The sequence below is a fragment of the Herpailurus yagouaroundi genome, unplaced genomic scaffold, assembly GCF_014898765.1.
Source record: "Herpailurus yagouaroundi ecotype Mexico unplaced genomic scaffold, PumYag 180, whole genome shotgun sequence".
NCBI lineage: Eukaryota > Metazoa > Chordata > Mammalia > Carnivora > Felidae > Herpailurus > Herpailurus yagouaroundi.
Genome location: NW_024412411.1, coordinates 23,904,642 through 23,932,529, shown reverse-complemented (window position 1 = coordinate 23,932,529; position 27,888 = coordinate 23,904,642). Strand labels below are relative to the sequence as shown.

Genomic DNA, 27,888 nt, shown 5'->3' with positions numbered 1-27,888 from the left:
CCACGGTGGGCCTCTGCTTACAGGTGCAGTCAGACTAGAACCTATGCCCCTTGCTTCCTAGCACGTACCCATCCTTGGAAAAATGCTTTGAGCCCTTATTTTTCTTCTTCAGCCTCATGGCCAGACTCCCATCGTTGCCTGGCCTCATAGAGTGCAAGAAAAAAGCCATTCTGGAGTATGACAAGGAAAGGAAAGAGGAGATGATTAAGGGCCTCATTTTATGCTTCTCTCACTGAAGGACCTTTACTCCTTGCCTCTCACTTCACCATTAGTAACATGTCAAGGGCTGTTGGGGGTCATAAATAACACCAACTGTTCATGACACAGAGAACAGACAGTACCGATTCATTTAGGATTTCGTAATGTGTGTACCAATGCTGCACGCACACAGTGGAACCTGCCTGGCACCCCTCCCCCATATGCAGCCCAGGCCCTGGAGAGCCTGAATGTGCAGACGTGAGGGCCTTCTTTTCAGTAAAACGGGCACTGGTCCAGTCGGGGTCAGAACCTGCCACCACCAGCAGCCACGCATCTTTCCTACCTGCCCTGTGCCTTCTCCTAACAACTCCCCAGATGCTGAGACTCGGAGACCGGAAGTCCTTCTGCCCCGTCTCTCTACAGCGTGGCCCCGTGGCCTCACAGCCTAGAGGTCACCGTGTGTGAGGCAAAGTGCTGCTGCTTCAAGAGCCATTAACGGTCTCTGCTCAGTGTCTATCTCTCCTCTCTGTTTATTCACTTCCCTGTCTCCACTGCGAGGAATCTGTATAAATAATGAACTTTTCAGGTCACTCAAGGGCAGCTCATTAACCCCCTTAGGAAAAGCCAGCAATGTCATTTCTTCCTAAGTGGTGGCTTAATGGCCATAAGCAGATAATGCTTTATCAAGAGGCCATCATACAATAATGAAATGGGGTTCCTGTGATATGTAATAAAGGATCCCAATTAGGGGCAAGGTGGCAGTGAAGGTGGCCAACATCCATTCTTAGGCAGTGGATGGCATAGGAGGAAACAAGGGGGCAATAGAAGCCCAGGTTTGAGAATATCTCTAGGAAGTTACATCTGAGCCCAATACACAGCAGCTTCTTTTAGCAAACCTTGGAAGGTTTGGGGTTTGATTTCTGACTTCATATTTATTCTTCTAAATATTTCTGTGGCCTATAACCCTCCTTCCTTTCCCCCTCATGTCCTGTTAGTAAATGTGGGCACATGTATGCATGTATAGCCTCTCTCTCTCTCTCTTTCACACACGCATGTGTTTGACTTTGTCTTTTATTTCTTTAATGTTTATTTAGTTTTGAGAGAGAAACAGAGGGAGAGAGAGGGAGAAAGAGAGAGAGAGAGAGAGGAAGCAGAGGAGGGGCACAGAGAGAGAGAGAGAGAGACAGAAAATCTCAAGCAGGCTCTGCACTGTCAGCGTAGAGCCTGATGTGGGGCTCGAACCCATGAACTGTGAGATCATGACCTGAGCTGAAATCAAGTGTCAGATGCTTAACTGATTGAACCACCCAAGCGCCCCTGTTTGACTTTAAATAGACAAAATCATGGTGATGTTGATAAGAACTGGTGTCTATAGAATTTTATCCCTTTGAAGGTACTTAACCGTTTGAGTTAGGCTCAGTAGGTGTTGTGATGGACCTTGTACACATGAGGAACCTGGGGATGATTTGCTAAGAGATAATAACAAAGCCAGGATTGAGACTCTTTCCTTTCTCCTCCTCAGGTGGTTCTCCTGCCTCACCCACTGGGCTCAGACCACAGAGCACATGGTGTCATGATTGCCTTACATGCTGCTCTTGCCAGCCTCACTGTGAGTGGTCAAGGGCAGGGACAGGTCTCCCAGTTCCTAGCAGAGTACCTAAGGCAGGAAGACTGTGTGTGGGAGAGAGGGGCAGATGAACACCCCCTGGGATGCTGGCGGAAGCAGAACCTTGAGGGAGGGAGTAGGTGGCCCCCAGAATTGGGACAGTCATTTCTATATCATGTTGTTTCCTGTGGTGACTTCAAATCCCTGCCTGTGAAACCTTTGTCATTCTGCCTCCCTTCTTCATCTCTGCACACTGCCCCTCAGCTCAGATAGTCCCCGTCTTCATAAAGGCCACAGTGGCCCCTTCCCCCCGCCCCCATTTGCCACCTGGGCACCTGGTGATTCCAGAGAGAACCCTGAGTGACTGTTACAAGCTTTGCCTTAGAGCTGAATCTAAACATGTCCTACCTGAATTCATCTCCCCTCTATAGGATAGAAGTCCCCCCAGCATGTTTGGGAGCCCTGCATGTGGCCACGAAACCAGTTGCATGTGGACTCTGAAACATGTCCAGAGCAAATGGTAAATTGCCAGCCTCTGTCATCAACAAGCATTAGAGCTCTTACCAGGTGCCAGACACTACGTGAAGTGCTGGGACACAGTGACCAACCAGACAACTCCCTGACCTGGAGGAACTCAGCCAAGTGTAGCAATGGGCAGATGTGTGATTACCAGGTAAAAAGATTGCAAACGTCTCTCAGGCACACCTCACCCAGGTGAATGATAGTGACACTTCTTGGAAATCTGATGGTTCCTGCTTTTAGAGAGCTGCTAACAACCACATGCGATATCATGGAGGGGTCGGCATCGAGCGAGGAAATATTTAGAACAGCGAAGGCAGTAATCGATTATGTGAGAGACAGAGATGGGCATTTCACCATCTTGGAACTCAACGCCTCCTTGATTGTCCTGTGCACAAATATATCCAAGAGTAGAAGCCTAGCTCCCCCCAGCACCGAATGGGTCTGAATAGATGGGTTCAGCCCGCCCGTGGGTCAGCTCAGGTCCCTCAGATGGAATGGCATGAGTCAGAAATTCTTGCTCATCGTGCCCATCAGGCAAGTGGATATTAGACCTGCTGTTCCAGCACCGACACCATAAAGGGCATTCGCTATGCATAATGCAGGTTTGCGCTTAGGTTTCCTCTGCCCTGGCCATGATTGTGGCTCACGTTTCACTTACACGGGGCTTTCTGAGTACGAGACTGGGCATGTAAAGAATGGGATAATTGATCTTTTCCCTCCTGGCTGGAATCTGTGGTTGCATTCCCTCTAAACCACACAGAATTCCAATTTGCTGCCTTGGGTTTTACAGGGTCCTCTGTGAGAAATAAAAGCCTACAGGTGTGATGGTTTACTGCAGTGGAGATAGAATTTCTTATGATTGAATGACTTAAACTTTCTCTGGAAAAACAAAAAACAAACAAACAAAAAACCACATGTATTCACACACACACACACACACACACACACACACACACACACACACCTGCCTGAAAGATTTGCCTCCATCCTCCCTTTGTTACTTAGGTAATACCCTCCTTTGTCTGATGCCTGATTTTCTTTCCCTCCCTTCATGGCTGTTCCTAGAGACCCATCCACAGTTCAGCTCTTTTTAAAAAACAAATTTAATGTTTGGGGTGCCTGGGTGGCTTAAGCCGTCCGACTTCAGCCCAGGTCATGATCTCACAGTTCGTGGGTTCGAGCCCCACACGGGGCTCTGTGCTGACAGCTCAGAGCCTGGAGCCTGCTTCGGATTCTGTGTCTCCCTCTCTCTCTGCTCCTTCCCCACTCATGCTCTGTTCTCTGTCTCTCTCAAAAAGAAACATTTTTTTTTTATTTAAAACAAATTTTTATGTTTATTTCTTTTTGAGACAGAGAGAGAGAGAGAGAGAGAGAGCAAGCAGGGGAGGGACAGGGAAAGAGGGGGACAGAGGATCTGAAGTGGGCTCTGCTGTGACAGCAGAGTGACCATTGCAGGGCCCAAACTTGCAAACCACGAAATCATAACCTGAGCTGAAGTCAGACGCCAAACCGACTGAGCCACCCAGGTGGGGCTCTTAAGTAGACTTGACTTTCTGCAACTTGGGGAGAAGGCAGAAGAGTTTTGCGTAGCCAAACCTTGAGAAAGACCTACAGGTTTTTCTCCCCTTCAGTAGAGGATCTTACGTTAGAGAGATCATCTGCAAATTGGGAGGCCAGGCATGGCTGTATCCGCACGTCTAGAGAAATGTCTGTGCTGCCATTCCAGGGCACTAATACCAGGTCAGTTATCAAAGCAATTAAGATCGTTGCAGACAGGAATAGGGAATGGGCACAGAACTGCAAGTGGCTTGGTTCTCCAACTCTTCCTTTGTAGTCTTCTCTTCTCCGTTCTTAATGCTGCCAGAAAGAATGGCTCGTGTGGTAATGTGAAGGCCGCCAGGACGCTAACCCATTAGTCACAACAATTGTATGTTCTCGTTGGATGAGTTTGTTATGATTAACAAGAAACAGTTTGGGAAGCTGAAATTTAGATTTGAAATAAAGTGAAAAATAATATGATGCTTCTTTGGAACATGTTTATTGAGGGTTTATGCGCACTGCACCAAAGGACATGTCTGCTAAATGCTTTTTGCCATCGGCTAATAACACACACTCTGGGGCCTTTTCCTTTTCCTTCTTGCCAATAGGGTATCATGCCCACTTGTGTTAAAGGCCTCCCCCAGAGCGGGCAGTTCAATTTATAACCGAACAAGGATTGACCATCTTGTACATATCAATGGAAACACAACCATAATGAATGTTCCTGACATCCCTGGAAGTGTGCTCATTTCTAAGATCTGAGAACACTAGCTTCCATTTTAAGTGGAGGTAATTTTCTCATGATCTGGGAGCCTCCGAGGAAGTCGGGCTATCCTGGGGCGAAGGAGAGGATTTGCATTCTCTGCAGGCTGGTGTAGGGGCTCTGTAGGGTCCAGAGTGAAACAGCTTCAGGAGCATTCTTGCTCTACTCTCCTCCCAGAAATGGGCTTGGGACTGGGATTAGCATCCAAATTGTCCTTCACTCCCTTCTGACTCTGGCTTTCTTTAGAGGAATACTTATTCATTAGTGGTAATCTGGCTACCTGCCTGGGGGACTTCTGTTTGCGCCATTTTTCCCGTTTTGCAGATTCAAAATCACAGCACTTGCCCTAGAATTACTGAGGAAAGCAAGACACTATCCCTTGAGCAATTTGCAAGAAAGAACTAAGTAAACACAGGGATCTTTGTAATTTGTTTGACTTCATTCTTCAGCTTCTTCTTTAGTCTCTGAGGATCCTGAGCCTCTAGGTCAGTGGTTTCCAAACCTCCCTGATCATCAGAATTACCCAGGGACCCTCTTAAAAATACAGATTCTTGGGCCACACTTGGCTGAGATTCTAACGCAGAAGGTCAGAGAGAGGAAAGGAATGAGGACAAAGACCAGAGGAGTCAGGAGGAGACATACGTAGTTGAAAATTGCTCACTTGGGCATCTTGCGCTGCAGTCCTACATGAATGTGATTTATTTTTTATTATTCATTTCAAAGAGTTAATGATATAATTATCCAAAAGCAATTAGATGCAGGGTGGAAACAAAGTGCGTAAGGGACTGAGAGACAGGCTTATTGAAGTGGAGCATGAAGGGGTAGAGTATGGCCAGTACGTGATCAACCTGAACTAGGGCTTTGGCATCCGTCCAGAGTTCAGGGTAGGGGGTGGGGGTGAGGGGATCCGCTTGGGCCTTCAGGGACCGCAACCCATGCCACGGTTTTCATGTCAACTCGCAAGGAACCAAGCACGTACAGGCCACTCCTGGCCCTTCAGGTCTGTGGTGGACACTGGGCCACCACCTCAGCGTCTGTGGTTCTATTCAGTTGGCATACGCTCTCAGCCTTTTCCAGTATGCCTGTTGCCAGCAGACGTTTCTTGAGCACCTACTATCTTCCATCACTGAGGGACTCCGTGATGAACAAATTTCGGGCCTCTGGCCTCTCGTGAAGCTTGCATCCTGGTGGAAGGAGAGATACAAAAACTACTACTCAAGTAAATAAAATCATTACAAATTCTCATAAGTAGTTTAAAGGAAGCAAGGTGCTGTGATGGAGAAGGGAGAGTTGGGGGGAAGAAGAGTAATCAGAGGAAATATGCTAGCTCCAAAAAAGACAGGGCCAGGTGGAGGCACAGCCTGGGTTCTAGATGCAGCTCTCACAGCCATGGGCTCTGTGAGCGCTCCAGCAAGGTATCAGACAATGTCTGCATTATTTCTGGTGACTGCCTGGACAAATTGCCGCCAAGCTGCTGGGTTCAAATTTAAAACACAGATTTATCACACGGCAATTCTGGAGGCCGGAAGCCTAAAATGGGCCTCACTGGACTGAAATCAATGTGTCGGCAGGGCTGCGTTCTTCCTGGAGGTCCTAGTGTAGCATCCGTTCCCTGGTCCTCCAGGCTTCTACAGGCTACCCGTGCCTCTCGGCTCATGGCTCCCGTCCATCTTCAAAGCCAGCAGGTGTAGCATCTGATTCTCCCATATTCACTGACATGGACCACCGAGATTATACCAAGTCCACCTGGATAATCTAGGATGATCTCCCCATCTCGAGATCCTTAGTGGATCACACCTGCAAAGTCCCTTTCACCACGTAAGGTAACATATTCAAGGTCCTTATCATTAGGGCATCTTTGGGGTTCCCCTGTTCCGTCTGCCACAATGCCATACCTTCCTTCCTCTTTATGACAGAATACGATTACTTTCTTGACCCACCTCCTAGGTTTATTGTCAAAATCGAATATTGTAATGGCCACAGGAAGTATTTCTGCAAGCTTTAAGAGTCAACAGAGTTATAAGGAGTTTTATGATTATTTTAATGTGGAGCAACTATGGGAGGGTTCAGAGAAAAGGCAGACACGCGGAATGAAATGATGAGAAAGGACACAGTTGAGGAGGGTGTGTTTACCTTTCAGGAAACAAATCCTGAAAGGCCCTTTTTTGTTCCTTTTGATCACGTAGAAATACTACGTTGACGATACACCTCAGAAGTACTCATTCCACCAAAGAGCAAGTAAGAGACAGCTTTGCCTGCTCACTTCTTGACACATTTTGTTCCTCCCCACCCTTCAAGATTTAAATTAGAATTAGACCTCCAAGTGGCTCCAGCACCATTATTGTAAACCCGTCTTCTTGTGTCTTCCTTCAGCCTTCTGTCCGCCCTTCTCCGTTTCACAAACATTTGTTGAGGATTTACTACATGCCGAGCACTGTCCTGAGCTCTAGGGACTTAGAGATGAAGAAGACCTGTTGCTCCCGGAGCTGCTAGTGTGGCACGTTCTCGTGAAGCCCTTCTCACTCATGGGCTTCAGTTAGAGTTGCTTGTGCACACGCTTACCTCCTCTGCTGGAACACGAACTCCCGAACACAGGCATCATACAAAACTCGATTTTCTGTCCCCTGTGGCCCAGCCCAGTGACTTGTCACTGTGGCTTTAACACATGTTGGTTGAATTAGATAGAGGACATTTTCTTAGCAATCGCGTTTATTTCTTACCAGAACGAGGGAGACTGTGGAAGTCTTTGATCTGTATGTATTTAAGAAGAGAAGTCTCTCTGGATGGTTTGGAGTTCCCTGTTCAAAGGCAGAGCCTTGGACCAAATTATTCCTTAGGTCCTTTCCACGCTTGTTATTATACCTCCTATTGCTCCTTGATTCCACAAGTTTGCTCATTGTCCATTAAATATGATCTTTAAGGGACGCCTGGGTGGCTCAGTCAGTTAAGCGTCCAACTTCGGCTCAGGTCATGGTCTCACGGTTTGTGGGTTCGAGCCCCTTTTGGAGCCGCACATTGGGCTCTGCACTCACACTGCAGAGCCTGCTTGGGATTCTCTCTCTCTCTCTCTCTCTCTCTCTCTCTCTCTCTCTCTCTCTCCCTCTCTCGCTGCTTCCCCTTGTGTGCGCGCTCATGCACGCACTCTCTTTCTCTCAAAAATAAATAGATAAAACTTTAAATATGATTTTTAAGTATTTCCTCCTTGGGTTATGGTAGGCTTTCAGCAGATTACAGAACGTCTTTGTTCGGAGACTGTCCTAGTCTCATCTAAGTGGAAAATGATGTATTGTCAAGGCAGTGATGGGGTAGATGTTTGGGATTGCTTACTTGCCCGTTTCATTCTCAGGGCAGTACTCCAGAAGCCCTCTCTTCTGCATGAGAGCTTGCTGACAACACTTCTGCTGCATGACAGGGCTGAGAACATCAACGAGTCCAAAGCCATGTCACTTTCTGAAGGCAAAACCAATTATGGAAGGGCAAGGCTAGTCCCGTGCCCATGCCTTATCAGCTTCCATATATTTTCCTGACCTTCCCACATTTGCTCATCTGATTCTCTTCCCTTGGAATGCCGTCCTCTCACATTTCCACTTGTCAAAATTCCATTCATCTTGAATTGTCTCTGTTTAGTCCTATGAAAAGATGTTGGGCTTTAACCTACTGGGCCAGTCCAATTCATTCAGATACCTAAAGTGATGACCATCAATTCAATTCACCATGTGTTATTACTACTGGTTAACTGCCTTTGTTCTTTAAAAAGAACATGCAAGGGCGCCTGGGTGGCTCAGTCAGTTAAGGGACCGACTCTTGGTCTCAGCTCAGGTCATGGTTCGTGGGTTTAGTCCCCATGTCGGGCTCTGTGCTGGCAGTGCAGGGCCTGCTTGGAATTCTCTGCATCTCCCTATCTCTCTGCCCCCCACCCTGCTTGCTGTCTCTCTCTCTGACTCCTTCTCTCTCTCTCTCTCTCTCTCTCAAAAATAAATCAATAAACTTTAAAAAGTAAATAAATGAAAACAAAATGCAGGGGCGCCTGGGTGGCTTAGCCGGTTAGGTAGTCAACTCTTGCTTTCCACTCAGGTCATAATCTCACGGCTCGAGAGATCAAGCCCCACATTGGACTCTGAGCTGACGGTGTGGAGCTTGCTTGGGATTCTCTCTCTCCCTCTCTGTCTGTCCCTCCCCTGCTTGCTTGCTCTTTCTCTCTCTCTCTCTCAAAAATAAATAAATAAAACTTTAAAAAAAAGAAAAAAAATGCAACTTAGCCCTTGTTTTGTTACTATTATTTTGATGGGCTCTGTATTTAATTTCCCTGTATCTTTCTTATGGCTACTTTGCCTTTCATACGTACTCAATATGTCCTTTATTTAGTGATCCCTTGATACACTGGAAATGGAAACCTTCATTCTCCTTGCCACATATATGAATCAGCACTGATTTCCACTTAGGAGTGCACGTCCAAGCTAGAAGAATCACTCGTTTGGTAAAAGCACTTTGGAAACCTGTTTTATTTTCCCACCTTCCTCCTCCCAATCCTGCAAAGATGCCAAGAGCTCGGTTCCATATGTCCCAGTGGCTGAATACCAAAAAGCTTAGCAGTTGAGCACAAAACCTGTCTCTAAACTACATACGCAATCCAGGACCTCCCACTTGCCATGATGTCAGACCAGGGTAGAATATGAACACAGAAAAGGTACATTGTGCCACAGGCTGACTGAGTCACACTGCCATACAGGGAGGCCAACTGAATCAGAATCCCCAGTGCCACAATACGGTCCTTCCACAGTGTTTTTGTCATCCCTGGCTTGTCATCGCAGAAGGTGAACATAGAGTTCCTCGAGTTCCCTTCATGAACCCATCCAGCGGGCCATATAACTCACTGAGGGTCTGACTTGGAAGAAAAAGCTGGTAGAATTTCAGGCAGAAGTGCACTATTCAGTCTTCATGCAGCAGTGTAAAGGGAGACAAAAAAGCACTGCCCTGTCTCCAGCTGAGAAAGTGTCTGTTATTTATAGAAGCCTGGTGCTTCTTTGCTGCCTGTGTTGCTGTATCAGAATCCCTGTGGGTACCTGGCTTCCTGGCCTCAAACTTGTCAGAGTGGGAAAGAAATGTATCAGCCTTCAGGAGAATCCTCAGCCCCAGGGTCTGGCTTGCATGATTTTCTGAGATAGCTCTGTGGGTTCATCAAAGCCAGATTCTAGAAGACCTTCTAAAAGTGCTGCTCAGATAGATGCCAAGAGCCAGGGTCTGAATGTCGGGTCCATCCTACCTCTCAGTGGCCCAACTTGCGACCCTGGGAATTGGCATGGTTGGAGGTGCCCTCCTCTGACTCCTTCTCTTACTTAGGCATCTGCTCCCGTATCAGGGTCTCAGAACAATCTTTCCTGACCATCCTATTTAACACAAGGCACTCTCTCCTCTTGCTTTGCTTTGCATTTCTTCAGAGCGTTTATTACTTCCTGACCTTTTTTGTTTACTCACCCATTGTTAGTCTCTCCCGCTAGACTCCAGTGAAGGAAGAGACTATGTTGTCTATTTGTTCACAGCCAAATCTTACACGTGTGGGACAGAGCCTGATACATAGGTACTCAATGTTTGTTGAATGATCGTACCGACCAGACCCTAAAGGAGGTAACCAATGAGGCGTATATTGGCCAATGTAATTGACTTAATTAATTTAACTTCTAAGCCAAGATTACTTGGAGGCTGGGTGAAGTTAAAAAAAAAAAAATTACCTCACACTACGAAACATTTACTATGCCCCTCTCTGCCTCCCACCCTCTTTGTATGAAACTCCCAGTTGTGGCTTAGGCCAACATGTGAGTATGAATGTCCTCTCCTGCCCCTGGGTTTCTTGATTCAGAACCTCAGCAGAAACATAACTCTGACAACTTGTGGGTTTTTGATGATGTTCCACATTCTCTGTCTCTGCTTTGCTGAAGATCCTGGTCACTGTCTTGTTAATCCCAGGCGCTTACCTCTTCCTGTCTCCCCATGCCTGTTTACTTCTCTCCCTGTTGGGATTGGAGTTTGTTGGCTCATTCCACATTCCAGGTATACTTAATCCTAGCCACAGTAGCTCAGCAGATGGGGTCTGAATCCCTCTGCTGACAAGGACACCTAGGTAGGGACCTCCAATCTGCCATTTAACTAGCTCTCAGGGGAGTCCAGTAAGTAGAGAGACAGTCAAACTTTTCAGTATTCACGTTTCCCTTCCATGGTGGGGGCCTCTCCGTTTGGTGAACTTTAGATGCTACCGCTTTATTTCCAAAAAAACATTTTGGGTTTTCCCATCCACACAGCCAACAATAGAGATCAGTAGGAGTCTAGGGAGGGTGTGAGTATATGAGATCACAAGCTACAGAAACCCAACACTGTGAAGGGACTTGCAAAACCAGAGATACTTGGCCTTGGTTTGTACAAATTCATTTGATACTGAGGGTTCTCAGTGGGGAAGGAGGAAGGTGTAAGAAGGAACAGGAGTTGAACAGGTTAGGATAAAATGGTGACACCTTTATATGGTGGCGGGTTTGTGTGTCTTTGTTTCATTTGTGGTTGGAGACAGTTGATGTTTTTGTCTCAATAATCAATATTCTTCTTTACGGTTGGTTATGTAATTACCTGCTGTATATTGTAAACTGTGCAATAAAACAGAAGTTATCTGACAGAAGTTAAAATCTGGTGTGTCTACGCTGATTGCTCACCAAGAATTATGGTAGTTGTCTCAATCTGGAGTATCTTTTGCCCTGTTGCAAAGTATGCGTAATCAAGAAATGGGCTGCATTTCCTGCAGAAGATATGTTGTTTTTTTTTTTATTATTATTTTTCAAAATCCTGTGACTGTGGTGATGGTATGTCAACTTTAGAGCAAGACTTCACCTGATCTTTTATTTTTAATTTTTCCAGGGGGTATCTCTAACTACACCCTCCTTGTGTGACTCCAAATATTTTCTCCCCAGGATGAAAGGAAGCAATGTATACTTAGGTATACAACTGCGTGCCTGTATTTTCAGTGATTTCAAGGCTCAACAGAAGGGTACTCCGTCCCCCTTTAGGGGCCCAAAGAGCCTGGAGAAAGGGGAATCTGTGTTCCCTCAGGGCCAAACACCTGGATTTAAGCCTCCACTTTTTCTTTTTTCTGCCATTTGTAACTGTTTCAAGTGCAAAGCCATCGAACACGTTCTCTCTATTCCAACAATGGGGCTGGGGAAACATTACAGGCAGAGTAAAAGCTGTTCAGTGTGCCTGGATGACTCAGTCTAAAATAGTATTATAGCTTGGCAACAAACCCACGTCAGGGAAGCTGGTGGGAGACTAAAATAAAAGTTAAATTGAGAGGGTAAATCATTTTATCAGGCTTAGGATTTTTACTTGATGTAATGAGAGCCTCAATATAAAATGAGTTAATTTGTCCGCCTAGGGGCATAGATACTTGAAGAAAAAAATTGAAAATGCAAACTCCAAGGAACTGGTGGTCCGAAATAAAACAATGCAGAACAGTGAAATCCTCCTCATGTAAATTTTGGCACAATATGTTTTCCTTGGGACAGCATGATTAAATGTAAGTATCCCTTGCTTGTCCCTGAATAGGAAAACAACCACAAGGTTTTATTTTATTTTTTTTCTCTTTTAAAGACTTTTCTATTGTGTTCGGTTTTCCTCTTCTTCTTCCTCCCTCTCATTTATCTTCCAGAAAAACTATGCTTGTTTTTGCACTGCAAAATGCAAACTGAATTCAGACTGTTCATAAAAGATGAAGCCAAACATATTTCTGCATTCCTGCCTATTGCTCTATGATTTTCCATGACTCAAACGTAGAGTGGGCCCCCAGTGCAGAGGGCAGATCCTTTGCTGACAGACCCACAGAGGGAAATCAGAGGGAAATGCTGAGCATTTCTTCTCAGCAGTTGACCCAGTGGCTTTTACGCTTTCGCTCTTGGCTTCCCCTTTTCTGGCTTTTTCAGAGGACACTTTCCATTAGGCCAGATACATGCCTTATCCCACGGAAAGCAATGAGTAAATCAAGCCTTGGAAATGTATTGCCAGTTATTCCTTGAAGCCAATACAATTATGGAAGGAAGGGTTGGCCAATGCGTAGGTATCAAACACTTGATCGTGGAGAGTGGAGATTGGGCAGGAGAGGAAGACCAGATGCCTCCCCTCCTGCCTGGGAAGGAGAATCACAGAGGGGAGAGAAGTGTGTAAGAACAGTCTTCTTTTGGTTCTGCAGATGGCTTCTATGCCCCGGGAACACTTCATAGACCGTAATAATGTCAGTACAAATGCTACTGGTGACCTTTGAGGTAGGTCAGATTGCATACCCAGTGGCTCAGCTTTGTGGTCCAAGTGCCCTCAGGAAAAAGGAGGAGACACTCCCAGGTGCTTGGGCAGAACCCACTGTGACTCCAGGAGCACAGTGCGGCGGGCCCAAGACCACCCTCCTCAGATGGACATTGCCCCGGGTCATGCTGCGTGCCACACCACACGGCCACTGAGCTCCAATCAGAAACCAGAGTTTCACGCTCTCTTTGGGGAATGTCCTGAGTCCCATTTCTTCCTCACCACCTTCCTCAAGGCCCCACCAAACCTGGTCACTGTAGAATTGTCTGCTTGGTGTTTTCGTAGAGAGACGGCCATGATGTGTCTGCAGTGCCCCATCTGATGGAAGCATCCAAGCTTTTGTTTCCATTTCAAACAATTGTCTCTTAAACCATTTAGTTAATCTTTTCCAACTGATAAGCTGATGTTTCTCCCTGGACTTCATGTGGCTTAGGGATCTACTTGTTAACAAGCAGCATTTGTAAGTACTCAAGGAGGAACACCGTGATAGGTGGTTGTTGCCATAGCAACTTTTTTAAGAAAAAAAAAAAAACTAACCTTGCGAATGGATATATAAGAAATTACAAGAAATTAAATTTTCTCCCTCAGAGAAGAATGAAACTAGAATTGCCAAGCCCTCTCTCAGCCTCATGAAAAGATTTGTATGAACGATTTCCATGCTTTGGATTGGGCTTAGCAAGCTGTGGGCTCTGAATTCCCAGAATAATGTTTCAGTGTGAAAATCAAACAGTTCTATTCTCTTCCAAAGCATTTCTTTAATTATGGAGGAGATGGCCAACATGTGGGACAATGTCACTGTCAAGCACGTAGAGGTTATATGTATGCAGCATCTTACTTAAAAACCTCACATTCGTATCTTTTAATGTATCCCACCAATAAAGATGTGCTATTTCCTTTTCAGAGCTGCGGTCTTTGCAACTTGATGTCAGCTTTTTCAGCTCTCGCAGCAGGGAAATTCAGGTGAATTCCAAACTGTGATTAGAGAGATCTGAGTGGAGTTAAAAGGAGTCAAACAATAGAAGAGAAGCACGCCCGCACAGACACATGCACACAGACCAACTGTGCGCAAAGATAAATTGCATCTGCGTATGACCGTGTTACCTCTTGTCATAAAGCAATGAATTTGCTAGGGATAGGTAAAGGTCAATGGGAGGGAGGAAAAAATTCTCTTTCTACTGCCAAAAGTAATAGAGAAAGGAAAAGGCACCTGTGACACAACGTTTCCTGGAGGAAGAAAGAGTGTTACTAAATGATATTGAACGTTTAAAAATATGATGAGAAGCAAAAGCAAAAATTAAATGGTGTGTGCTTGTGAGGTGAACACAGAGAATGGAGAACGGCCTCGATTGATGCGTAGATGGATCGAAGGTTGTTGGATTGTTCTCTCCCTGCTCCTCTTCCTATTTTCTGACTGTATTTTCTTTGATGGAGAAAATGATAGGCTTGATAATACATAATGATAGATGTCCCAAGATCAAACTTCATTAGATCCTTCTTATTCAGTAGCATGAAACTGTCTGGTCAAAAGCAGTCCCATATGTGACCTTAATTTAACAAGTGATTAGACCCAATCCTAGTGCTTTGAAGTATCTTTGGCTATCAAGATCAAGCCGGGTAACATTTTAAATAGGCTTTTACTATCCGTAGATTTCCTGAAAATCTGCACTACTGGGATTCTCCTTGAAGCTGCCCAAAGCCATCCATCTCTTTTTTATGTCTTTCTTGGGGTGGCTTTTCCGTTCCCCAAACAAGATTTTCCCATTTACCCGTATGCATTTGGACGTGAAACCCATGCAACACCGCTGCTTTCTCAATGTCACCTGTGCTTCTTGTGGCCTTCCTCCCCTTGGGTCTCGGCTGGCTTTGCGTGTACCGAAGTTCCTATCACACATTATTGATTCAACCACTTTAGAAGAAGCAGGCAAACTCCGTGCCTCCCATCTAGTTAGTAATATTTGAATAAGGAACGGCAGCCTCGCTGCATCCTTACCGGGATAGAGAAGAGAAGAAAACATGGAAGAAATGAGTGAGATAAAATCAAAGAATAAGGCAGAACCGCCCACTCAAATATTGTTTAACCGGGTACCTACATAATACAAAGTATTTTATTTGCTGCTGTAAAGGATACAAAAAGTGATAAGACAGCCTTCTACCCTAAGACTCCCTATGGCTGCTATCCTCCCTCTCACCTTGGCATTCAGGAAAAATAATCTACCCACCTAATTTCCCTTTCGCCACTTCCCCACTCCATCCTCAGCACACGCTATAATTTGGTGTCTTCCCCCAACCACCATCAAATGCCAGATGTGAGAGATCACTGCCTTTGTTCCAGGTAGCATTTGCTCATTTGATGGGGTTGCCCCCACACCCCCCCGAGAGACTTTATTCCTCTCCCCTTGAATTTTGATATCCCCAGGATTCCATTCCCATCCCTTCCCTTCTCACTCCTCACTGTTTGGACACTCGCAACCACATTCATTCCACCAACGCTTATGTGCCTTTCTCCCCGCCCCGTATAGACGGTCAGCGCTCCTTCCTGGTCTGCAGCTCTGACTCTCTGGCTGGCAATGAGACATCTCCACTTACGTGCCCCACGACATCTCAAATTCGACATATTCAAATTCAGACCCATCATTTGCTTCCCCACCATCCTGTCAGGAACCATGCTCCTCCCCCTACATTCTTTTTTCTCTGCAAATGATTCCATCACCCACTCAGTCATGAATCTAGAAGTCTGTGTTTGGCCCTCACTCCTTTCTCACATGGAATTAATCACAAAGTTCATTTGGTTTCTGGTTCCTAAGTTCTTTCCCATGATCTCCATTTCTATTGCCACCACCTTCGCTCACACCCAGTTCGCACTGTCTCTTACTGAGGCTGAGACATCCTCACTGGCCTTCTGGCTTATGCTGTCCTATCTCCAATCCACCCACAGCTATTCGGTTGTTAGAGTAAAAATAGAAGGAAAAAAATCCTAGAATACATTGCAGATCATGTCACTTCCTTGCTTAAAATGCTTTGATGTCTACCCATGGTCTTCAAAATTAGGACCACATTCCTCTGCATGGTGACTGAGCCAGAGAAGCCCTGTCCCACATCTTACTGAGCCCCACCTCTTACCCGCTCCTGCCGGGACTGCTTCACTGTCAGCCTTGCCCATGATGGACAGTTCCCTGAGGACCTAGTTGTCACTATAGAGCTTCCCCGGAATAATTCCCTAGCATGAAATGGAAGTTTCCTCCAGCAAATACATTGCATAAAGGGCTTGGATTTTCACAGTCAGGCAAATCTGGTTCAATGAGTAGCTGGACAACCTTTTGTGGCCTCATTTCTCTCACCTATAAGCGAGGCTGTTTGTATCCACTCTCAAGTTTGTTGTAAGAATTTAATATTGAAAATAATAATAAAAGCTGGTGTTACGGGCATTTTCTATGTGTTGGGACTATTTTAAGCATTCTACATGTATTCGTTTAATCGGTGCAGCTTATGATGTAAGTGCAGTTGTAATATCAATTTCACAGAAGAGAAAGTCAAAGCACAGAAGTTAGGTAGCTTGCCCATGGTTACACTGCTAATAAGTAGGGAAGCTGGGATTCAATGGGATAATGTATGTAAGATGCCTTCTATTGAGCACTCAATGAAGGCTGTTTGAACCTTTTCTTTCCTGCTATATGCTCAATTCTCATCTGGGGCTTGTGAGGGGACCCTGGAAACTAAATAAAAATACCTAGTATTTATTAATCCATTATTTGCTGCATTTTGAGTACCTACTTTATAGACATTGTCTTATTTGAGACTCACTACAACTAAGGAATTGGAACTGTCACCTCCATTATACAGAGAAGGAAAACTGAGGCTGGTAGGATTAGGTAAATCATCCAGAGCCTCCCGTCTCGGTGAGGACCGAACCAGGACCTACATCTGATGCCAGAGCTCACACTCACAATAATATATTGCCTCAAATAGCATTAGAAGACATGTAACATTGTTCACAATCTTGCCTGGGGGGACTGAAAACGTATCGTAACAGTTACAAGCCAGAAGCATTAAATACACAAAGAAAGGAAACCATGGAGGAGCACAAAACAATAGAGCAGCGATCACAGTGAGGCTCTGAGAAGGAGTGGGTTTTGAGTTGGGATTTGAGAATAGTGAAGAAAATCCACCAGTCGAAGAGAAAAACCCATTTTGAGATTGGAATGGCATGCATGAAGACATGACAAATGCAGAGATCTGGTCATGGATAAGGAAGTATTTTATCGTCCGGAAATCTAACGAGTGAATACAAGATATTGTGAGCCAGGTACAGGGAAGAAATGGATGTTTGGGGTGAGGGCGAAAGTCCCAGTGGTGTCACTCTCGATGGCGCCCCAGATTAAAAGCAATTTCCACAGTTGCAGTTGGTGAGCTTGCTTGGTTGGAATCTGTCCTATATTGTGTCAAAAAGGCAAATGGAATAAAGAGCGGTAATATTTTTGAGGATTATGAGCTGCCTGAGTTAGGGTTGCGCTTTTTACATTTTCAGCACACTTAACTCAGTAAACAGTCTTCTTTGCGGAATGGTGCAAAATGAGCTCTTTTACTTGTCTGATTATCCCGTGGCCATTCATAATGGCGTGGGCGGTCCTTTCTCATCACGTAGCAGTCAGTCAGCAGATACCCAAGGCCCAGGTTAGTAATTTTGCTCGTATTTTTTTTTTTTACAATGATGAACGTTGATTTATCATGAAAAAAATTCACAGAAAGGAACTGTAGCGTGTTCTCAGTTAAAGATTGCAAGAAGAACGTAAGCATGGACTGGGAAACAGTGGTTCTCATCATATGGAAGAAGGCCTTTCCTCCAGCCCACTGCTTTGACACAGAGAATTACCCTTGATTCACAATTTTGACTAGCTTCAAGTTTTATTTTCCAGTCTAGGTAGGTTTCCTTCCCCCTCTTCAAAGAATATGGCCACACATGAAGCTTTGGAACCTGTCAGGTGAAGAATTCATCTCAGTCATATAATTACTGGGCTGAGCAAGTTAGATCAAAGTGAGGGCATTGGATAGCTATAGGACATTGCTTCAAAGGGTAGTTAAACTGCAAACAATATAAAGGCTTTATTGTCCCCCAGTGAATGCCATTTAAATCATCAAGAATCATTTCCCATAAATGTATGGCAAATAGTGGGATTTGAGTTCCCGCTTGAAAAAGTCTGCATTCAGACATTCATGGAAAGCAAAGGAACGTTTTTCTATCTGCCATTATAAATTCTCATTTCCGGGCATGAAAGCCTTAAATTGCCGGGAGTGTAGGTTTGGGTTTGGGTTTTTTCAATTATAACCAAATATCTCTGTAAACCTCTTCATGTTTCATAGAGCTAGTTAAGCAATTTCCCCTTAGATGTGTCTTTGATGTGAAAATAAACACAGGCTGAAGTGAAAGCTGAGGTCCTCTCTAAAAGCGTATCTGTCTATGTGGTTCATGGTTGCTCAGGCTGACATTAGACCAGAGAAGACACACGTCAACACTCTAAATTGAACCTAGACACAGTTGCTATAAGAAAAATACTTCTTCAGAAGTTTCAAGAGAATGATGGCATCAATGCCAAGAACATCAAAGGAGCTGTTTGGTGCTTTCAGGTACTTTGCCAAACTCCCTCTAAATGCTGCTTAACATTCCTTTGTAATGGAGTTAAAAATGGGCCTGAAATTGCGGGGACCTCTTAAAAGGTCTGCTCATCCTGGCCCTGTCTCCAAGTGATTGCACCCCAGCCGGTTAGCACGTTGTGGCCCTGGGTTGTCCGAACATGACTCAGATGGAAGTCTTCCTTTCAGAATGTTTTCGTGCACTGAGGGGAGAATTGGTGGTGATGTCATCTCTGGACCACCCCCTCCCCCGCCCCCGTATGCGGTGTAGAGGTATGTGGAGGCAATGGAACCCTGTTAGCACACTGCTGTCACGGAACTGCGGCCTCACTCGTAACTCACATAATGCTCTGCTTTCACAAAGGGCCATGGAAGAGCTGGGTGAATGACCACACGTGGAAAGTGGAAAGAGAAACCAAAAGAAATGTGTGCCTTTCACCTCTCCTCAGCTTTTCAATTTTAATCAGTCAAGAAAAGTATGCATTCACCTTGTGAAAACTTTAGGGTGAATGTAATTACTGGCTTCCGTACATCTTTGTTGCAGTTGAGAATTGTTTGTTGCAAGTAACAGACGTGGTGGTTGTAAAGTACACGGAGGAAAGAAAGAAAAAGAAAGAAGGAAAGAAAGAAAAGAAAGAAAGAAAAAAGAAAAGGAAAAGGAAGAAAAGGAAAAGAAAAGAAAAGAAGAAAAGAAAAGAAAAGAAAAGAAAAGAAAAGAAAAGAAAAGAAAAGAAAAACTGGGAGATTTATTGGAAGGTACAGGTGTCTCAATCACAGGAAATATAAGTGAGTGTCCCAGAGTCCTAGAACCAGGAATTGGAAACCTTCAGGAATCTCCCTTCTGTCTCTGTCTCTGCCTCCCTCCCTCCTGCCTTCTGTCTGGCAATGCACTTTCTCCTGTTGGGCTTGCTCTCCGTGTCTCTCACTGTCCACAACTGAGAATGACTCCAGTAGGGGCAGCCCTGCATACCTTTCATTGCAAGGGCACAGAGACTGCTGAGAAGGTCTTCTTTCCCAATTACGAGAAAAGCATTTAATTTGTTCAGCTTGAGTCAAATGTCCACTTTGATGCAGTCTGCTGAGGCTGGGGGAAACGGGATGTCCCATGATCAGAAGCCCTCAACCCGGAGATGTGGGGTCAGATTCTCAGAGGAGAGTTGTGACCAAGGACAGACATGCTGGATCACACATTCACTTTAGTCTTAACTACATAGATCGTCTATGTTCTGTGTCAAAAAAAAAAAAAAAAAAAAAAAGAGAGAGAGAGAGAAAACAGACATATGAATAAAATGGGGGGAAAAAACCATCACTGCACCATCAGAACATCTTGAAGTGTTTCCTTCTAGATGTTTTTTGTTATTGTTAAAACAATATTGTTGATCTCCTATTTGTTTGGGCTACACTAAGGTGAGTTATAGTGGTCAAGACAGGGCTCCAGCCTCCCTCTCTAGGGCTTATTTTATAACATGGGAGACGGACTTAAAAATTGGAAGCAAATTAATGAAAATATTTAGAAATTATAAGGACCATAAAGAAACAATCAAAAGGTTGGCATGGGAAACGACAGTGAAAACGTAGTTCAGCCAGGTGTCCGGGGAAAATGGCAGCCAGGGTCACATTCAAGTAAGAAGTAAAGGAAAAGGAGGAGCCAGCTCTGATAAGAGGGGAATGGGTCAGAGGAGGCAGAGTATTCCAGTGAAAGGGAACAGTGAATGCAAAGGCTTGAAGCTGAAATCACCTTTGCTGTTTTATTTTTTTTTTATTTATTTTTTTTTTTTATTATTTTTTTTCAACATTTATTTTTGGGACAGAGAGAGACAGAGCATGAACGGGGGAGGGGCAGAGAGAGAGGGAGACACAGAATCGGAAACAGGCTCCAGGCTCTGAGCCATCAGCCCAGAGCCCGACGTGGGGCTCGAACTCACGGACCGCGAGATCGTGGCCTGGCTGAAGTCGGACGCTTAACCGACTGCGCCACCCAGGCGCCCCGTCCTTTGCTGTTTTAGAAATGTAAAAAAAATAATTAAACAATAAGTGATATAGTAGCGGAAGCTTGGGCGTGAGAAGGAGATCCCTTTTGTTGCTACAAGGACAACAGATTGGGGTGGGGAGAGGCAAAACGCAGGGTCAAATTCTCAGAATGTGGTCAAAGGATACTTGGTAGCCTGCTGTGTTGGAAGCAGTGGGGGCTGGAAGAATGAAGACTGTGATCTGAGAGAAAGAAGCTGGAAGGACAGGGACCTTTAATACCTGTTCGAGTCAGAGAAGCCACTGAAGATGAAGGAGACATGCCTCCAGGGAATTAGGGGTGGCTGTGTTTTGTGTTATTTTACAAAAAGGTGAGAGCTCTCTAGTAGTCATGGTCAAGCCCCCAGATAATTAGTAGACAACCCTGGAATGGTATTAGGGCACTCTCTCTGCCGTCTGGGTTTTCCTGATATTCAAATTGACCAAGGTTTTGGAATGCGTCCAATTCCTGCCAGCATAAGAAAAGAATAGCAGCCTCTTAAAACACTCAGGCTGTCCCTACCTCTCTAGGAGCTGTCAGCTCTACAGTTGGACAAAGAGTCGCTAAGAATCAGCCCTAGGGTTTATAAAGGGGGTGTGGTTCACAGCAATGGCAGAGGATCTTAGATGTCCCATAAACTGACTCATCTGATGTTCCCAGACCACTGAGCGCCCCGTAAGTCAGATCACCAGCTGGTTCAGGGGGGCTCCCCTAGGCTAGTGCTGGATGGGGCTAGTGGGAGGAGATGAGATGTAGAAGTATTCTGTCTTCCACTGATTTGGCGTGATATTGAAGTGAAAAAAACTCACAGACCCGAATCAATTACCAAAAACAAATCAGAGAGTGCTAAAATCATTAAAGCGGGAAGAAAGAACGTAAGGTAGAAGGGCAAAGCCTCGCCAAGGAGGTGGACCTTGAGCTAAGCCCCTTAGAACGAAAGCTTCCAGACAGGGCCCTCCGGCTAAAGGAGAGAGAGAGAGAAGCCACTTGATTAATGATGCTCAATTCATTGTACATTCTGCTGAGGAAGACATTTAGAGATTTCACGAGAATTGCCAACATTTTATACATAGCCTTTACTTTGGAGTCACTTCGATATGTTTTGGGCAAAAAATGAGTCATGAGTAAAGTATTTCATGCACAAAGCAGTTGGGTTTTTCAAGCTTTGGTAGAATATTCTGTTCATTTTTCTGCTAAACACGGAGAGTCAGTCTCTGAAAGATGGCCCCTGCAGGTCCCCGCCTTACAACAATTGCAGCAACTCGTCAGGATGACTAAGGATGTAGTCAGCAGGATAATCACGCTGGTTATCACTGAGTAGATCTGGAACGACATTAAAATAGTAGCCAATGTGGGAAAATAATTCTACTTTGAACTTTTTGATTTAAACGTCCCCCTGTTGTTAAACAACAGCTTTTGTTGACACTGTCACCAGCAAAATATCAGAATATCACAAAGCATCATATTTATTCACATATCAGGGGGCACTTCATTGGAAGAGAAAGGAGAGCGATTCCTTTCCTATCTTGTCCAAGCAACGTCTCCTTCCCTCTGCGACCGTCATCCCATACACAACCGCAGAAAAACCATCGCATTGCATTGTTACTTTTTGCTTTGTTTCCAGACAGACTGGTCAATCTCTTTTTGTTTCTTGGGTTTTTTTTTTTTGGTTTTTTGGGGGTTTTTTTTTTTTTTTTTTTTTTTGTCCTAACATTTATTGAGCATTATGTTCTAAGACCAATTTTCCAGGCTGTTTATGTGCTTTAACCACTTGGTCCTCACGGCAGCCCTATGACATGGACAGTCTCACAGAATTATATACTTGGTGCCAAATAAATACCTTTGAATGAATGAGTAGACAAATTCCCTTTACAGATGAGGAAAAGCCCCTGTTGTTGTCTTCAGTTTGCCTTTGTCTGGCACATGCCTGGCACATAACAGTCAGGATAACAACAGGAAACATCACCCAGGCTTGGGTTCATGTTCCACCTCGCCTCCCAGTAACAGAGCACTGCTCTGGGCTGGGAGCATAGAAGGTACTCTACGTATATGGTCGCGTCCCATCACACAGGTAGGTAAGTGACTGGTCCAAGCTTCTACGATAAATTGCAGGAGAGCAGTGCGTACGTCCCAGGTTGAATTCCATGCTCTTTCGAAATCCCACGTCCTCCCATTGGCCTCCAGAAAATAGGATGTCTTCCTGTCTTTCCTTTTTTCTCAGTGAATACTTTGTAGGTTAACGATAAACTGGCAACATTCTCCAAGTGGAATTGGTGGAATTGTCCAAACTGAGAAAACGCTGTGATGAAATACACTTCCTCCGCACTGTAACGAGGAGTGTTTCTATAGCCAATTCCAGCTCTTCTACTGACTCTTCCACAGCCAGCCATGAAGCATAGGAGGGGGCAGGGAGGCATTGAAGAAATTTTGAATATGGGACATTTGGTGTTTAGTATCTTTAGAAGGACAGTGTTCACTTATTTTCTCTGGAAGATCCTAAATTGGCAGCGTTCTTGCTTCCATATAACATTTTGTCTTGGATTTCATGAAGAGTAGGTCTTGTCTTCACTTGGATTGTCACATTTCGCAGAGTTCAAGCATTATGGAACAAAGTTCTGGAACAAATTTCCCAAACAGATCTCACAGGCCTTCCCTGACACCTTTTACAAAAAAAAAAAAAAAAAAAAAAAAAAAAGACGTTCCTACTTTTTCTTGAAAGAGTAGAAGCATAAGTTACTGAAAAACATACAAGATATGTGCCCTCACTTTCTTCCAGCCCTAGTGCTTTCACTCATATAGGGCGTGGAGTAGAGCTGGGGCTAAGAATTACTCCCCAGCTTTGGAGTCCCTTCAACAGGCCCCACAAGAGCAAGAGTCTGTCACAAAGCCTCATGCGCCTCTGCCCTTTTTGTTTATACATGGGTGACAATGTGGTTACAGTTCTTGGGGCTTCACATTCTTCTGACTTCAGGGTTCAGAAGAACATGATCACTCAAGCAAAACTCCAGCGGAACCATTAAATTGCTTGGGAATTGGAAATAAAAATGTTCCCACAGCCACAGCCTTCTTCTTACCGCTGTTTTACTGCTCAATAGTTAGAAGGATCCAGTTTTCCAAGTTCTGAGATCAACCCACCAACTACTGGGTGAACGCCTGTGATTGTGGTAGGTACTGAGAGGAACGTAGTCAAGCATAAGGTACAATGCCCACCCTCGAAGAGCTTAAAATCTAGTCGGGCAAACCTAAGTACTATGCAGACAGAAGACAATACCTCACAATACAAGGTAGCTCAGAAATCTACAAGGGCCAAATAAGAAGTGGGAGCTTTTGCAAAAGCCTCAAAACCCCATCTAGTTAGTTTGCGGCAAGAGAGTCAAGGAGGAATCGACTCACCTCCTAGTACTGTGCTGAGCTGGAATTTACTGTTCCAGGATCCCAAACTTTCTTACATTAGGAATCAACTCAAGAGTCATAAAGCATTTGAAGGATTGGTCTATCCCCACCCCATCACTAATCAGCCGTGAGTAAAATGGCCTGAGGAAAGTTTACAGAAGATGGGACCAAGATATTCATTCGCTTGAGTATCTCAGAAGCGGTAAATTCAGTTCTTATGCTCATGCCCTGCTAAGAAAGAAAGAAATCTACTTGGGGGAAAAAATGTGACCTATGGACTGAATTGTTACCTTTGTGTGGCATGTTCCCTGTTTCTAGGGCAGCCCAGAAGACAAAGAACACATTTATTTTGTGGAAGAGGATAGGGAGCAGGGCAAGAAACAGAAACCAGGGGATTGCACAATAATGGCATTTTTAAATCCCTCCAGGAAGTTTACATTTCGAGTCCTGTGGAAGAGCAGAGTACAGCTGTTCAAAAGGAGAGTATACTGAGGGACCCCGGCCCCAGCTCCGCCATGTGCCGGATTTCCGTCAGCCACAGGCACCATGTCCGCACCTCCTTCTCCAGCTCTTGGGGCAGGCCGGTCACTCTGTGAGGACCTGGCCCTGAGCAGGCCTAAGCCTTCCCCCAGCAGAGACCACAGGCCTCAGATAGCATCGAGGTGTTCACAGGGAAGAATCAGAACAAGGAGGAGTGAAAGGAAACAGCAGAGTGCAGTGATTTAGTATGCAAACCAGTCCAGACTTGCTGTGTTGAAATCACTCCCCAAAGAAGCCCTTTTCCTTGAATGGCCAGTGAAAGGGTGATATTATAATCTCACAAACTCAACGTAACAAGTTTGGGGTGCAGATACATTGTACAAAACGAAAACTGCCCCTTAGTCTGTCTTGGTGATGGAAAAAGTGTAAATAGTAACATGTAGCGCTCATTTGAAGCCTTTCCATCCCGCCACTAGTTTAATCATCTGTGTATTTCCTTCAGGCCAAGGGCGATTTGATAGGATATGGTGCAGAATTCTCTCTGGATGCCTCCTAAATCTTTCAGAATGACCAAGAGACCCTTTGTCTCCTCCCTTTCTTCTACTGGAGCCTTGAGGGTGATGTCCTGAGCTTTTTCCTGTCAACCTCCAACCAGTGATGTCACCACTTTTTCCCTGCTGTCCGTCCCCGCGAGTCCCAAATGCCCTTACCCTTGCCCTGTGTGTGCAATACATCTTCATTCTGTTACCCTTTGGTCTTGGTTCTCTGTGCCCGCTGTGTCCACAACAGTGTCAGCATGTGGCAAGGGGACGGCTGAGAGGAGAGCAAGTGGGGGTGGTTAGTGATGAAGAACGAGGACTTTGGAAGCAGACATCCCTGGCTTGGCACCCTGCCTCCATGTCATTCACTGTGTACTCTGAATGTCAGGAGCCCCAGTCTCTTCACTTATAAAATGAGGATCAGGATACACGTTCAGAGAGCTGTGGGAAGATTAAACTAGACTCTATGCCACTCGTATTTTAAGAGAACCCATCTTAAAATACCCATCCATACACAGCGAGTATTAGGTAAGAGCCTCTGGTGGGTCTCAGGTGTTCTTGTTATTGAGGGCCCCTTCTTCTCCCTCACCCAATTAAAAAAAACTTTTTTAAGTTTATTTGTTTATTTTTGAGGGACAGAGAGAGAGAGACAGAGACAGAGAGAGAGTTTGCACAAGCAGGGGAGGGCAGAGAAAGAGGAAACAGAGGATCCCAAGCAGGCTCCATGCTGCCAGCACAGAGCCTGATGAGGGGCCCGAACTCACGAACCGTGAGATCATGACCTGAGCCAAAATCAAGAGTCAGATACTCAACTGACTGAGCCACCCAGGCAAACCCTCCCTTGCACAATTTAAAAATAGTATTTTATGACTCTGTTGACGTAAAGATAAATATATTATTGCTATGTGTTAAAACATTTCTTCAACCTAAAATTTCAGTTTTTCTTCTGTTTTTAAAAGAAATGCAAGCAATTTTGTGGGCCCCTAAGACTACCATGGGCCTTGGGCACTGTCCTGACAGTGTCTAATGGGTAAGTCAGCCCCGAGTAAGAGATCTATTTGTGGAGACTCTTCCCTCTACCATTTCGCTGTTATTAACTGCTTTCTGGAAGTTGCTGGTCCTTTCCCCGACCCCGGCTAGCCCAATCACTCAAAAGTTCCCAGTGTGGAGCTCCTAACTCCCCTAGGCCTGTCCCTCCTTCTCAGTTTAAACCCACCTCTTCATTCCTCCGTTTGAGTCTCATTTCTTGCGACTATTCTTGGCCTGGTAAAACAGCAATGATTTTTCTGATAAACTATTTCTCACTGAGGTATTAATGACTAACTGGGTTCTTTCTCTACTCCTTCTAGAATATCTGTATTTTGTCACAGAACTTTTAGAGACTCTATACCATAATTCAAAGCCATATATCTGTTGGAGAAATTTTAATGCAGCAAAGGAAATACGTCAAAGTAAAGGTTGAACTTTGAGAATCATTGACTGTATTGTGCCAGTAGTTTGGTATCTACTGGGGCTGTGCATTTGGTGGGTCTTGGTGACATAATTTGATTTAAAAGTTCTATGAAGCAGGACACAGACTGTCCCCCAAAATCTCTCGGTGAAGTATGGAGTCCTGAAGGAATGTCTTTGATCTATTGGCACAATGCAGTCACTTAAGGAGGACTTCTGTTCCCCATTTTGTCATCCACCCAGCTGTGCTGGTCCTGACACCACACGTATGCCTAAAAAACCATTCTTACTCCCTCAGTGCCTGTTATTTTCTAGGTCTGGGCAGGAAAGTGTTCTAAGAGATAACACTGTTTATAAAGGATACCACTGATGCCATTGACTACACAGGACAGGCTCTGCTGTGGAGACACTTGGTTTGATTCCCGGCTTTGCTCTGTGTTATTTGCGTAACCTTGAAGTCTCAGTCTCCGCACTTTTATTTTCTCATCTGTAAAACTGGGGACGGGGAGGGCGCTGCGTAGGAAAGATATCAACTTCATGGAGGTGTGGTGACGATTCTTAGTTGTCGTGAGGATTATCCATACAAAGAACTTCCCATCATGCCAAGCACACATGCCCTCAATAAAGGACTATGCTATTATTATTATTATTATTACTATTATTATTATTATCACCGCCACCACCGCTACCACAGCCAGCGCTAATTCTGTTACTGCGTCTCCAATCCGGATGGCTTAGAGAAAGTGCCCTGCTGCTTCCCACTTCTTAGGGAGGGGCCCGAGCAGTGGGAGAATCTGGCAGAACAGGTTCTTTCAAAGCAGTGGAAAATAGATCAAAGGCAATAACCCAAACCTGGAAAAAGAGTGTACTCCTTTGTTTGTTCTTTCCTCGTTATGAAAAAACTTTCAAAATGTAACTTAGGCTGAAATAAACATTGTGGCCCCTCCTGAAGTAACATGGCTGAGCCTCTCCGGTCTGTGTTCTTCCTGACCACCCCCTCCCCCCCACAAGCACTGTTGGGGGCCCCTCTTGAGTGTCTGCTGAATGTGGTGAGGGCTGACAGTCACCTTCCAGATTGCCTACGTTAGTGAGTTGAGAGCTTAGCGGTCAGCAAAACATGCAGGAGACAGTAGAGGTGGCGGAGTGGGGACCTTCACACCCAGGTGCAAAGTACGCCTATGTCTTGCTGCAAATTGCCCATCGCCCAAAGTGAAATCTCGCGGGACTTGGTTACGGGACTTGGTTAGGCCCCTTGGCTGAAGATACCAGAAGCCCAACTTGTATTCGCTCGAGCAAAAAGGGGCATTTATTCTAAAGATTCCACGGTGTACCGAGGAAAACAAGGCAAGAGACAGACAGACCTGGGATTGAAATCCAGCCCTCAAATGTTGCCAAAACTTGTGTCTCCCCTCCCTGTGTTAAGTCTTCT

At 45.0% G+C, this 27,888-nt stretch overlaps 1 protein-coding gene and 1 long non-coding RNA gene across 3 annotated transcripts in view; one reads left to right on the top strand and one right to left on the bottom strand.

Annotated features, from left to right (window-relative positions):
- Positions 1-27,888, top strand: part of MAML2 (mastermind like transcriptional coactivator 2) — a 349,256-nt gene that overhangs the window by 206,738 nt on the left and 114,630 nt on the right. The window lies entirely within an intron of this gene.
- Positions 100-15,465, bottom strand: LOC121039457 (uncharacterized). Its single transcript, XR_005794810.1, has 5 exons — positions 15,344-15,465; positions 10,079-10,086; positions 8,165-8,174; positions 1,700-1,705; positions 100-113 (listed from the first exon to the last, which is right to left on the bottom strand). It is a non-coding gene; the product is annotated as an uncharacterized LOC121039457 (long non-coding RNA).